Consider the following 13,609-nt stretch of genomic DNA (forward strand, 5'->3'; position numbering starts at 1 on the left):
CCCACAGAGGTGTGTGGCCCAAGGCAGGCTCCTCCGGTCAGACACAGCATGAGCAGTGATTGGTCCTGGCCCTGGGGTTCCCCACCCCCACCCACTTCACACACTCCCTTCTTCCCCCTCCAAGAGATTTAACAAAGGTTAGAGACTAACAGTTGTAGGTCCCTAAGGACCTGGAGGAAAAGCTCATCTGAACCAATGCTTGTAGAAGGTCTGTCGAGATGCATTCTTCTGTGCTCAACTTATCGCTTCTCTCCACATCTGTTTATAGAATGTTGGCATCCAGCTGTGCATAGTGCAGAAGCAGGGTTCTTCAGAAAATCAGTTGGGTAGAAGAGAAGGAAACTTCTTGGATACATGTTCGAATGATGGTGGCTGATCTTTGGGCATCTTTGGGCAGTGACTCTTTGCACGACTTGTTGTCTCTGTCCCTTAGGCTTGTCACATTGCCGTGACTGTAGATTGTTAAGGGTAGTGCCCCTACATATGTGGCTTTGGTGGAAGGTGCTTTGTAAGAATGAGGCTTCCAGGCTATGCCCTCCATTTTGCAGAGTGATTTGATGGGCTTTGCTGTCTTTAGCAGCCACCACCAGGCACTGAGGAGGTTCTTCTCTGAAACCCACTATGCATAACAAAGCTCCAGGTCTCTAACACGCAGCTTGCCCAGGGGATGGCCTGAGGGCCAATCTGCCCCGTGCTCAGGAGCTAATGACCAACATAAAACTTTTGTGTTTGCTTTTTATTTGCTTGTTTTGTTTTTTTCTTGGTTTTGATTTGGTGTGGTAATTTTTGTCAGTTTTTGTTGTTGTTGTTGGTTGATTTTGATATTTGTTTTGAGACAAATAGAACATGAAGTTGGGTGGATAAGTGGGGAGAATTGGGAAAAAGACATTGTTCAAAAAAATGTTCAAAAAAAGAGACATTGTTACACAGTCTGGGAAATCTGAAAAGGCTTGTATTAATATTAATTGATTAATTATATTTAATATTGATTGTTAAGTTGACAGGATGCAGAATCATCTGAGACAAGGTTCTGGCAATGTCTGTGAAGAGTTATCTGAATTAGGTTAGCTGGCGGGTATGGACTTGTCCAGATTCAGTTAATTGAAGTGCTAAGATTCATCTTCCCCGTGAGTGGCTCCTCACCAAGGGCTGTGGTCCTGGACCAAATAAAATGAGTGAGTCAAACATGAGCATCCATTTCTTGATTCTCTCTGTCTCCTGACTGCAGACACAGTGTGAACAGTCTCCTCAAGCTCCCATCCCGTGGCCCTTCCTCAAAGAGAAGACTGGACCTTTGAACTGGGAACCCAAACAAAGCGCTCTTTCCTTAAATTGCTTTTGCCAGATGGTTTGTCATAGCAACAAGACACAAACTGATACAGACGGTAATATGTCAGTGATTCCATAAATAGGTCTCTGTAGGGTAACACTGCAGGGCAGCCTCCCATTTGATTAGTAAGCCAGGCAAGGGGGCAGGGCTAGCAGGGTGTCTGTTAGAGCAGAGCGACCCAACAGCTTGGAGTGGCTTCCTCCTGCAGCCCCAGAGAGAAGCCAAGAGGCAGTGAACCATGGCAGGGCTGACCCTCAAACATGGTCAATGGACCTAGTTCTCGGAACTGACATGACTTTTGAATCCTCCTTGTTCAAAATAAAGCAACTTACTTAGCACAGGGCAAATAGCTTCACATGGGGCTGGGTTGGATGATGGAACATGGGTGGAGCGGCCTGGAAGTGAGGCCCTCAACAAAGGTCCTCTGAAGGGTGAGACACATGAGTGGTTATGTGTAGGGTGGGGATATGCATGTGTGTTGACTGTGTCCAAGTCTGTGTGTGGAGGTGAAAATTTGTAGGTTTATGTGTGCATGTAGCATCTGAACTTACTCCCTATCTGGGTGCTGTGAGACGTGAAAACTGCGTTTGAGATTATGTTGGGTGGGATGGATTCTTTGGGATGCTCTGTGTGTGTGGTGTATGTGTATATGTGTGGTGAGGTGTGGTGTGGTGTGGTGTGGGGGTGTGTATATATGTGTGTGTTGTGGTGTGTGTGTGTGTGTGTATGTATGTATGTTTCTCATTATTCTCTTTCAGCTTAAACTTCTAACCCTGGGGATTTTGCTTGTAGGTCCTACACCACCGTGGCTGTAGGAAGTAAAAATTAAAAAACAGGGGAGCCACATCATGGAGTCTTTTGAAATGAAATCCAGGAAGAGAGTTTTTAAGACACAGTGGGTCCTTAGGTCTTTAGGATGACAGTGGGATACCTTTCATTTCTTTGTTTCTCTTAATCTATAAATCAAAGAGATTTTGTGTATGTGTGCAAGAAAAATCAATATGGATATTTAGAAGTGGGCTACCAGATGGGGTCACACGAGCATGAGAAGTGCTCAGAACTTGGAGCCATGACTCACTCAACTGAAGCAGCCCAGACCTCGAGAAATAACACTGCTCTGTGCATTTTCCCAGATAGATTTTGTAGGCCTGGCAATTCTTCAGCCTGAAACTGTGCCTTTCTCCAAAAGAATTTCTAAGAAACTCCCTCCCCATCCCTTTATGTGAGTAGATGGGTGGGTGGTGGTACCCTAAGCTTTCTATTCTGTATTCTAATGCTAAACTTCGTGAGCATTTCTTTTTTTTTTATTTATTAAAGATTTCTGTTTCTTCCCCGCCGCCGCCTCCCCTTTCCCTCCCCCTCCCCCAACCAAGTCCCCCTCCTTCATAGATTCATCCTTGGTTCTCCGAGAAAACAGCTGTTTGACATTTGCACTATGTAGGCAACAGAGACACACACGAGTAAGACACGACCTATGCCAGAGCCATCCTCTCAGCTCCTTCCCTGAACACCTTTCTCCCCTGCACTAGCTGCAGAGGATGCGGCAGGAAGAAGACAGGTGAATCCGCCCTCATAGACCTAACAGTCTGGCATGGAACTCAAAACCCTGAAGAATGAACCAAGCGCTACAAGGAAAAATTCCCACTTAAGAAAGGAGTCTTAGAGAGAGTAACAAGTGCCGAAGGAAGGGCTTAATCCACCTGTAGTTAGGCCTCAGGAAGGAACTAAAAGTGCTTCTCAGGAAGAAGCCTGATGTAGCCTGAAAAGAAGGCGGCCCTGAGTGCCTGGAGCACACAAAGGGCAAGGTGTTGTGGGACAACTTTTCTGTACACTGAAGATGTGTCACTGTGGTTGATTTAATAAAGAGCGGAATGACCAATAGCTAGGCAGGAGAGAACAGACAGGACTGCTGGGAAGAAAGGAAGTCAGCATGAATCCAGGCAAGTGAGAGATGCCAGCGAGGCACAGAGGAAGTCAGATGTACGTTATGGAGGAGAGGTAACTAGCCATGTGGCAGAAGTAGATGAATAAAAACAGGTTAACTTAAGTCTTGGGGGTTAGTTGGGAACAAGCCTAAGCTAAAGGCCAAACTTTCATACTTAATAAGAAGTCTCTGTGTCATTGTTGGGGAGCTGGTTGTCCCCAAAGAAAGTCCAACAAGAAGGACTTGCTACAGTAAGGGGCAGGGCAGGCACAGGGTGGGTGTACTAGAGTATTGGAGATCAGTTTTGATGCCAGTGACAGCCCTGGTATCATGGGCATGTAATCCCAACTCCTTGAGGAAACTGAGACTAGAGCAGGAGGATCACAGGTTCAAGACCTTGAACTTGGGCTACACAGTAAGTTTAAATACCAGCGGGGCAATGTAGTAAGACTCTCTCTAAAGGAAACCGTAGAAGAATGAAAAGGTTTAGCATGTAGTTCACACTGTTTCAGTGCTCGCTTAGAACCCTGGCTTCTATCCCCAGCACAGTAGCTGGGGGATGCTGAGGGGCTGGGGTTTGGAGAAGGTGAGCACTAGTGTTTTGAAGCCCATGAAAGGCCTTCCTGAGCCTGCTATTCCAGAGCATCTTTTGGGTGGATTTCAGGTTACAGATTAATGTGGAGTAAATCTCAAAGTAAAGGGATCTCCTTTTCCATGGATCGGGGAGTTCTCTGGGTCAAAAGGTAGGAATCGGCCCTGGTATGTGGGTTTAGAAGGAAGAAACATGGTCTTGTGTTCTCTGTGTTTGTTCGTGGATAGCATCAGTTTTGATGTCCATTAAGGTCTAAAATTCCCATCGCTACTGTTCCTTGTTTGCAGACACGTTGTTCCATCTTAAACAGGGCGAAGCTGACTGCCAGTGTGTGCTGAGTCATGCTGCCGTCTTCAGACACTAAATGAACCCAGTCCTACATTCTGTGGAAACAGAGGGGGGTCTATGTAGACGTGAGGGTGTGCTTCCAAGAACAGCCATGGAATAACTTGCATCATGCACTTCTGTAAAAGAATTACGAGTGCACTGGACCTTTCTTTTAGTCTGGCAACCGCACCGTGTTATCCAATGAGCTCAAAGGGCAGTAAATTCCAGACACAAATAAGGAAGTATCATTCCATCTAGAGCGCTCACTGCACTAGAAAGGGAAGCTGCTTAAACTGGCTCTGACTAGATTTGCCAGAGGCCCTGAGCACATTGGAGATTTTGACTGTGAGCCCCAGGGATGTGTATGTTTGTGTACGTATGTGTGAGTCTCCAAAGTCTTAGGTATGCGTGCTTGCCCTGTCCCTTATAAGCAGCAGATATGAACTGTGCAGCTTCATATATGAGGCTGGGATCTTTTCAGAACATCTCTTGACTGGCAGCTGCTATTACCAAACAGCTACAGCTGCTGAAAAGACCGGTACCCGGTGAAGCATCGCATAACTACCAGAGGAGCTGAATGGAGGAGGCCGTGGCCTGCCTAGGCTCCTCAGTAGCCTCTTCCACAGGCCAAATCACTTAGAACAAATAGTCTGCAGGTTCTGGTCATTTGCCACTCACCGAAAATAGAGAATAAACTAGAATTTGTAGAACAGTGAGGGCCCAGGTATTAAGTCTGTTATTAAAGACTGACTCGGGAAGTGAAGACAAACTGCCTGAACTCTGGGGACTGCAGACAGGAGCAGGCAGAGGAACAGGAAAGGATGACCAATGTGTGTTTCTAAGATGACTGTGAGATGTTAGATATGTTCACACTTCTTTAAAATGCAGCTTTTCAATTATCTAGGCGCTAAGGAAACAGAAAATATTTACATACCAGGAAGTAGGACAGAAGAAAAATGCTGTGGCATGGATGTGCATGTCTCTGCAAGGCCTGCGTGGTAAGGTACTGTCCCCAAGGCAGTGTTATTGGGGTGTGGTGCAGCATTAGGATGGGGGTCCTGGAGGCAAGTCACTGAGAAGTGTCCTTGATGGGATTTGGGGACTATGGTGCCTTCTCCTCTCCTCTGTCTCCCTGATGAGGTGAGCACATTGCTCTGGCACATGCTCCCACTATGATGTCTGCCCTCAGAGGCCCAAAGCAGTGTGACCAATTGATCACAGACAGGAACCACTGTGAGTCAAGGCACACCTTGAGTCTTTATATATTAATTACCTCCGCCATTTTGATATATTAACTTTATTTTCTTTTTCTCTCTCATGATTGTGGTGTTAGCCGTGGAAATCAAGGCGCGCTGGTGAGGGGAGAGCAGAGAGTGCGTGATTGCATGTGTTTTCATTTACATAAAAACCTAGAGCATGCAAGAAATGGTAGATGGCATCCGAGCGTTAGAGTTGAGGTCAGGAGTACGCAAAACAGAGAACAGACAGTGGAGGAACACGAGTCTCACAGTGGGAATCTTTAGAGAGTTTTGATTTTGAAACCGAGACACCTATCACCTGCATGAAAAAGAAACTTTAAGATTAAGATATGGGCTTCAGGTTGAGCTTCCTGGGTTCGAGTCCACATATACCACTCCCTAGATGTGTGACCAAGGGGGACATGCTTCCTCTGGTATACTCATTCCTTCATTTGTAGGAAGGGTATGCTCACGAATCCCCAAACCATGATCCTGGGATGAAGAAGGATCACACAGGCAGAGTGAAAGATGCTTGGTTTGCACTAAGCACACCATCTGTGCACCAGTTCCCATCCTGTGCCTCACAGGGAGACAGGCGGGCGGCAGGAGCACACTCGGCAGAGATCGGGGAAATCAAGGCTGAAAAGACCAGATGCATTTACAAATCAGAACTAACTTTGATCTTAAGAACTAAACTTTAACAACGACTTTAGAAAGGTCTCTAGATGAATTTTGCATCCACACTAAAACTACAGTGCTTAAGACGGGGCAAGCGGTTCAGGTGCCTGGTAAACTTCACTTGCTGCAAGACCCAGAATTGGCTTGAACAGCAATAACAAGGCTATGCTTTGTTTTCATGATTTACTGTATCATCTTTATTGTATATCACTTTACATGTCTACAACGCCCTGTTTACCTTGGTCAGGCTGTTCCATCCAGCTTCATGAGTTAGCATTTTATGGGCTTGGCGGCAAATACAATGGTAAAATGAGACCAAGTCAGGGAAGAAGTTTGCAGTGTTTGTGCAACCTTGAGCCATCCCTGCACCTCCAAGGGGCCTCCTCCCTGTAGGGGGAGGGGGTTCAAGGAAGGAAAAACACAAAACTGAGCAAGGGTCATGTGATGAATACCAGTTCGGCCATTCACTACTGCTACTTACACGTTGGTCTGATGCTGTGCTGAGACTTAGGAGACCTAGATCCTGCAGATATGCTGAGGAGATGCAGGAAGGGACAGTTGGTGATAGCAGCAGGAATCTTAGTGGCAAGGAGTACATTGCTTTGGGAAGGGCGGGGAGAAAAGAATGGTGAAGTTTCACCCTGGGCCATCTGCTTGGAGTGTGATTGCAGTGAAAGAGAATGGCGGGAATGAGTCAACGCTGCTTCCATATTCCTAGTGAGGTCCAGCTTCGTATGTGAAATGGGCCACTGGTTTAACTTGCAGGGAAACTTGGGAGTTACACAGGACTTCAGATGGAACAGAGCTCAGCTCATAGCAAGTGTCCAACAGAGGTAACGGTCTTGGTGACTGGTCATTTGAGCAAAAGCTCCTTGGGGACAATTTTTTAAATCTACTTTTATTTTACACAAGATTCTTGAACAAGGACATTTAATAAGTTTTCATATGTGTGGATGAGTGATGTGGGATTCCCCTCTGTATGCTATGAATATGTTTTATTATCATTGATTAATAAAGAAGCACCTTTGACCTATAGCAGGGAAGAATATAGCCAGGCTGGAAGAGATATAGAGAGTAGGTGGAGTCAAAGAGATGCCATGTAGCTGCCAAAGGAGAAGAACACATTGGAATCTTAGGAACCTTACAGGTAGACTACAGCTTCAGAGATGATACACAGATTGATAGAAATGAGCTAAATTTATGATGTAAGAACTAGCTAGGAATATGCTAGAGTCATTGGCAGAACAGTGTGTTAATACAGTTTCTGTGTGGTTATTTGGGTCTGATGGGTTGGGGAACGAAAGAGCAGTCTCCATCAACAAATGGGAACACAGTGTGTGTTAGAGCATTCTATACAGCACATATGGATTCTGGTTAGTTTGTCTCCCAGTTAGAAGGAGAAGTAGATGAAAATACGGGAACACAAGACAGCATGTTCTGTTCCGCCTGTATATATGCCTGCGTGCCACCAGAAGAGGGCATTAGATCTCATTACAGATGGTTGTGAGCCACCATGGGGTTGCTGGGAATTGACCTCAGAACCTCTGGAAGAGCAACCAGTACTCAACCTCTGAGCCATCTCTCCAGGCCCAGAATCACTTTTGATACTGCTGGAGCATTAGCTTTGGAGGAAGAGAAGACATGGGAGGAGGCAAGGGGTGGCAGGATTTGGTTTCTCAACATAAAGAATCAGATTTTATGTACTTTGGAACTGGCACAGCATAGGGGTTAAAGTCCTGGGCTTGGACATTCATCTTACCTTTTCCTGTAGAAGACAAAACTGCTTCTGTGGAGAATTAACCTCCCTCCCCCCATTGGCAATCTGAATAGTTTGCATTTTGAAGTGTTACAGTTGCCTAACGAGCCAGGAATGCCCCTGCCTCATTTCTTCAGTGCTGCTAAACTGCCCAACATAGCATGGGGACAATTTTTTAAATCCGCTTTTATTTTACACAAGCCACTAGAGTGGCCAGTGACCTGAAGCTTGTCTCTGTGCCTCTGCAGTATTGGTAAAGTACTCCACAAGTTCAGATGGGGAGATGACCCTGAGTTCACTCTTGAATAAACTTCAGAGAAAAGAAAGGCCAGAGGTCAAAGAAGTTGCCACTCTGGCTTTCAAAAGTACTTTCCAGGAAAGCCCTCTGCTTCCAGGAATCTGCAGATAACAGAAAATTTCTTCTCCTGCCAACACTGCTAAGCTCCGAGGAAAAGTTTCCAAGGGTCCCTCTTGTTGTCGATCTGGGGTTGCAAGAAAAATGCCACAAGAGGTGGGGATGGGCAAGGGAGTGAGAGGCTGTCAGGTGACCTCTGGATGTTGTCCCAGCTGGAGATTGAAGAGTGAAGCATGCTGGGTGAGGCAGGCACTGAGTTCTGCGGATCCCGCTTCTACCCATCATAGCAAAGGACAGACATCTCTGTGAACAAACCAGAGACGGGTTCTCATCATCCAGCAGAGAAGCTTCCTGCCAAAACCCTCTGGGCTTGCAGCTCCCTGACAACAGTGTGAACATTGAAGAGGCAGAATATACAAACCCAGAAGGGCTGGAATCACCCACTATGAGTGACAAGGTGATGGTGGTTTGAATGAAATGTCTCCCACAGGTTCATAGCCAGTGAGCCTATTTGAATGGATTAGTTTTTGTTGGACTAGGTGTGGCCTCGTTGGAGAAAGTTCATCAGTGGGGGCTGGTGGCCTTTGAGGTTTCAGAAGCCCAAACCTGCACCAGAGGTTCATCATTTCTTGCCATGCCGACAATCCTCTGAAACTATAAGCCAGCTCCTATTAAATGTTTTACTTTGTAACAGTTGTCATGGTCATGGTGTCCCTTCACAGCAATGGAACACCAACTAAGACAAAGGTTAACTTCAAGCTGAAGAGATATTCACAGGAATAAAATAAAATACCCATGCTTATGGGCTCCAGGGGTGAACATGGTAGTATCAAAGCGCCTTCCAAATTTGTATTTCTATACCCACAGATTAGTACAGCTCTTGGACCTCATCAGATAAAGGACTGTTCAGCCACACATGAGACATCTATAGTCACCTTCTCCCCCCATGGAGAAGGCTCAGGCCCCATGGGTAATTAACACAGAAACACGTAGCTGGTCAGAATGCAGAGAATAAGTGTCTAAAGAATGTTCAGCCGTAAATGGGACATCTGTGACACACCTCTCCCCAAACCCCAGAGACTATTGTGCAAGGGAAGTGGATGCAGGTTGTAAGAGCCGGAGGCTGGAGAGAACTTCAGGAAAACCGTGGTCTGCACGAGACTGGACCACTGCACTCACGCTCACAGGCTCCCAGCAGCTGCAGATGCCTGTACAAGAATTGTGCCAGATCAAACCAACCAAAATTCTAGCACGGAGTGAGAAGGGGTTCATCTGCCCCAACCCCTAACTGAGGAGCTATGAGCAGGATGGCTTCTTGCTGGGAAGGGAATCAGTTTTCTTTAAGAGTGTGGTCCTAATGGGTCAACCACACTCCAGTGGATGGTCCCACATTCAGGAGTATATGAATACTACAAATTGGAGTTTGTGGTTTCTAAATAAATAAATAAATAAATAAATAAATAAAGGGTTAGGTTAGGGTTAGGAGTTAGGGTTAGGGGTTAAGGTTAGAAGTCCAATCCACACATGGGAGTTTGTGGATTATAAAAAAACAAACAAATAAATAAATGAACCTGAAGTTAGGGTTGGGTGAGGAGGTAAGCCTGAATTTGGGAGGAGTAAGGGGGAAGGAGTTGGGGGCGGTGAATATGACCAAAATGCATTGTTTGAAATTATCAAAGAATTAATAAGATTAATATAAAATAAGAAGAGAACACTTTCCCACAAGCATGTACACACAAAATAAATAAAGCTTCTTAAAAAAAGGAAAAGTGGTTTTTCAAAAAATAAGGAAATATTGACTCTGAGTAAATAACCCTATGACATCATCTGATTAATCTAAGCCAAAGCCAGCAGGTTTACAGGAGAAACTCACGTGCTCCAGTCCCTAGTAGTTCTAATGCCTTCCCTGAGGACCAGTGGTTGGGTAAGGGGCTGTTTACTGTGCACCCCGAAGGGTGGGGACCCCAGGTTCTAGAGTGACGACTTTAAAGGAACTGATACCTGGGGGTCCAGGCTTTTGTCCTGCTCCCCTTTCCAGCCACTTCACATGGTTTGGAAGATGGTGGCGTGAAAATTCTTACCAGCGCCCACTGTACAGGCCACATCGCCAGAGTCCAGAGACCCAGTGATGGAGGGCGTGTCAGTGAAGGCTGCATACCCCAACCCCACAGAGATCCGGGCTACATAGGGGATCTCTGTAGAGGAAACTCAAACGCCTAGGGCGCAAACTGATTTCTATGCCCACATTGGTTAGATCGCGTTCACCTAACTCTTCCTTGGTGTTGTGTGACATTCTGGGGCAGGGATGGACAGGGTCAGTCTGTGGCCATCCGGGCTTTCTGGGCTCTGTATGGTCTGGCATGGAGCACAGTTGTGAGACGTGGGACTGAAAGTTTCAGATCACAGCGGAGCCATTTCTAAGATGTTGTGTGGTCAGCTAATGAACTGAATTCTGTGAATGGTACACACGGGCTCTGAATCTCTGTTAGTACACTCTTTAGCAACAGACCCACAGCAACAACAGCCCAATCACCAATCACACACAAAGCATGTCATGGTTACCACTGTTGCCTGGCCAAGCCTCACTTGCTGGAAACACCCCAAGAAGCTGGAAATTAATGCCGTAACAAAGCCCACCACCCCACAATGGGATGAATATAGTCTTACAGTGCCTCTGGGGTCTTTATTGTGGTCCACTTTAATCTTAAGCAGGCACAAGAGGTCCAGGGCAATCGGGAGGCTTGCCCTGTGTTTCAGCTTTAAAGGATACAACCCATGAAGTGGAGTGTTTGAACCAATGCTTTTTAGACCAAGGGTTTTCCCTTTTTTTCCCATCTGACTAAGTGTTTAATGAAATTACACAGATCAAATGGGACAGCTCAGTGGCGGGAATGGGTGGACACATTATTTAATTCTAGACCCTTTCCTAAAGACGTTAAATCTTTTACAGTATTTGTGCACAGAGGGAGAGAGAGAGAGAGAGAGAGAGAGAGAGAGAGAGAGAGAGAGAGAGAGAGAGAGAGAATAAAGCAAATCTTTAAAACAAACTCGGGATGATGTTTTGCTGTTGAAAAATATTGGATGCCCCAGACCTGGAGTTACAGGAAGTTGTAAGCCACTGATGTGGGTGCTGGAAACCAAACTCTTTATTGCTGAGTCATCTTTCCAACCCCTCAACTTGCCCTCTTGACAGCATCACCAGGTAAGAGTCACTGTGCTGCTAGTTCTATGTCAATCTGACACAAGCTAAAGTCAACAGAGAGGAGGGAGCCTCTGTTGAGAAAATACCTCGTAAGATTGGACTGCAGGCAAGCCTGGAGGGTATTTTCTTAAATAGTGGTTGTATATTCTGATGCCATGGGTTCTGTGTTGAGGAAAATGCCTATAAATCACACATGCCTCCTGGAGACCAGTTTAGGCCCATCTCATGACCAGATGGCTTTTAAAAATGGCTTTCACTTGCTTTATAGTGAAGTGAAGTCTCTCATGATGTACTTGTGCTGGGCTTGCTATGACATGGACATTGCTATGTATCTAAGCGAGATACATGGTAGTTCTGATGTTATTTCCTGGCACTATAGTTTGTCGGCTAGCAGTTAGGAGTCACCTAGAAGTCAAGTTGCCTGGATGCCATGCCAGCTTCGTTGGTTGCTCACTGGTTATGCAGCCTCCAGCGGGGGCACCTCTGGGTGTCTGTTACTTTTCTCCATGGCTTATTTAATTTTAAAAACTGTGTGTGTGTGTGTGTGTGTGTGTGTGTGTGTGTGTGTGTGAGGAGGAGGTATATATGCATATAAGCACATGTCCTATGGAGGCCGGAAGAAGGCATCTGCTCCCCTGGAGCTGGAATGACACGTGGTTGTGAGCTACCTTTTGCTGGTTCCAGAAACTAAACCATGGTCAACTACAAAAGCAGAAGGTGCCCTTTGCCACTGAGCCATCCCTTCATATCTTCTACTGCCTCACTTTAAAATTGAGGTAATAGTCACAGCCACTTTCGGATACTCTTCTGAGCCAACACTGTGTGAAGAAGGCTTGTCTGTAACTCATACCCGCTGAGAGCTGTGAGCACTTGCTAAATGCAGGACACTGCCGTACTCCTCTGAGCCAGCCACCCTGCCCCCTAATCCTTCCGTATGACCAGAATGCGAGACACTAGCGCACTCCTCTGAGCACCACCCCCCCCCAATTCTTCCCTATGACCAGAGAGGCCTCCGCCATTATACCTCCTCTACAGATGAGGTCATAGGTTTGTGGTTGTTTAATCCTGGCCTTCATGACTGTTCTTGTTTGATTGTGTGACTAGCTGGATGCTCTGTGCTTAAACCCCTTGATTTTTATCATTTCTTCCCATGAGAAAGTATCTCCCATAGCCTAGCAGTTTCCTCGGAGGGGAGTTTCAGGACATCATTAGAATAAGGCCTAAGAGGAGATAAAATGGAAACAGAAGAATTGTGATGCCAGTTCGTATAGCAGGAGGAGGAGCCCACTGAGCACCAGGATGCCTGGCACTGAGCTCCTGCCCCCTTTCTCCCATTGCCCGGTGTAGAGCTAGGCCCCAGTTTATGGAGCATACTGGTCCCCACCTGGCTAGCGGACCCAGTGCCTGCTGCTTCCTCCAGCTTCAGATGCTGCTTACCAGAAAGTTAAGAATTCAGTGCAGTGTGTGTTACCCACCGCAGTTGCAGCATCCTGGTCTTGCGCTATGGGGCTGTCCGTCTGCAGCTGCTCACTCTGTAGAAAGGAACACTGAGAAGTTTCCCCATTCTGGGGAAGGACAAAGCGTGACACTTTGAGACCATTCTGGGCACCGCACAGTTTCGAAAGCATCCTGAACAGATGCAGAGAAGTCGAGGTGAAACCAAATTACTCAGTCACACTCCTTAGCCAAGGCTCTGCCTCTCCATCGCCCTGATTGGTGAGGACTTTAAGCAGCGCGGACCCCTTCGGTGTGGCGTATCTTTGTCAGAAACAGTCGTGTGGAGGGTCTAGATTCCAAATCTCTGAAATCAGAACTCAAAACCTATCCACAAATCTCTGAAAGGAAATCACATCCAGAAAGGGGAGAGAGAGCAGAAAGCACGGGGTAGATACATCTGCCTTCCTCCTTGTTAAAGCCTGATTTCATCTGGGGCCGGCCAGGAAAATGGCTCATCTACCCAACTGTAAGGATAATAGCTGTTTATGTACCTGAAGGGGGAATGGTGGGGATTAATTAGTTAATGGCCCCAAGTGCTTTGAAGTTCCAAGTGCTATTAGGCATCGTTTAATCCACCCTAATAGTTCTCCGAACTCGGGTTCTTCTTACCAGCTGAGGATTTGGCTTCCCTTGATCAGAGTTTCCAAACGGCAGGGCAGTTTTAATGCCTGTGCGTTCAAAACTGGTTTGCGCGGCATTTGCAGCCTTAA

This window comes from Alexandromys fortis, unplaced genomic scaffold (genome assembly GCF_014885135.2).
Source record: "Alexandromys fortis isolate MF-2015 unplaced genomic scaffold, M_Fortis_MF-2015_v1.1 scaffold_5, whole genome shotgun sequence".
Lineage (NCBI taxonomy): Eukaryota > Metazoa > Chordata > Mammalia > Rodentia > Cricetidae > Alexandromys > Alexandromys fortis.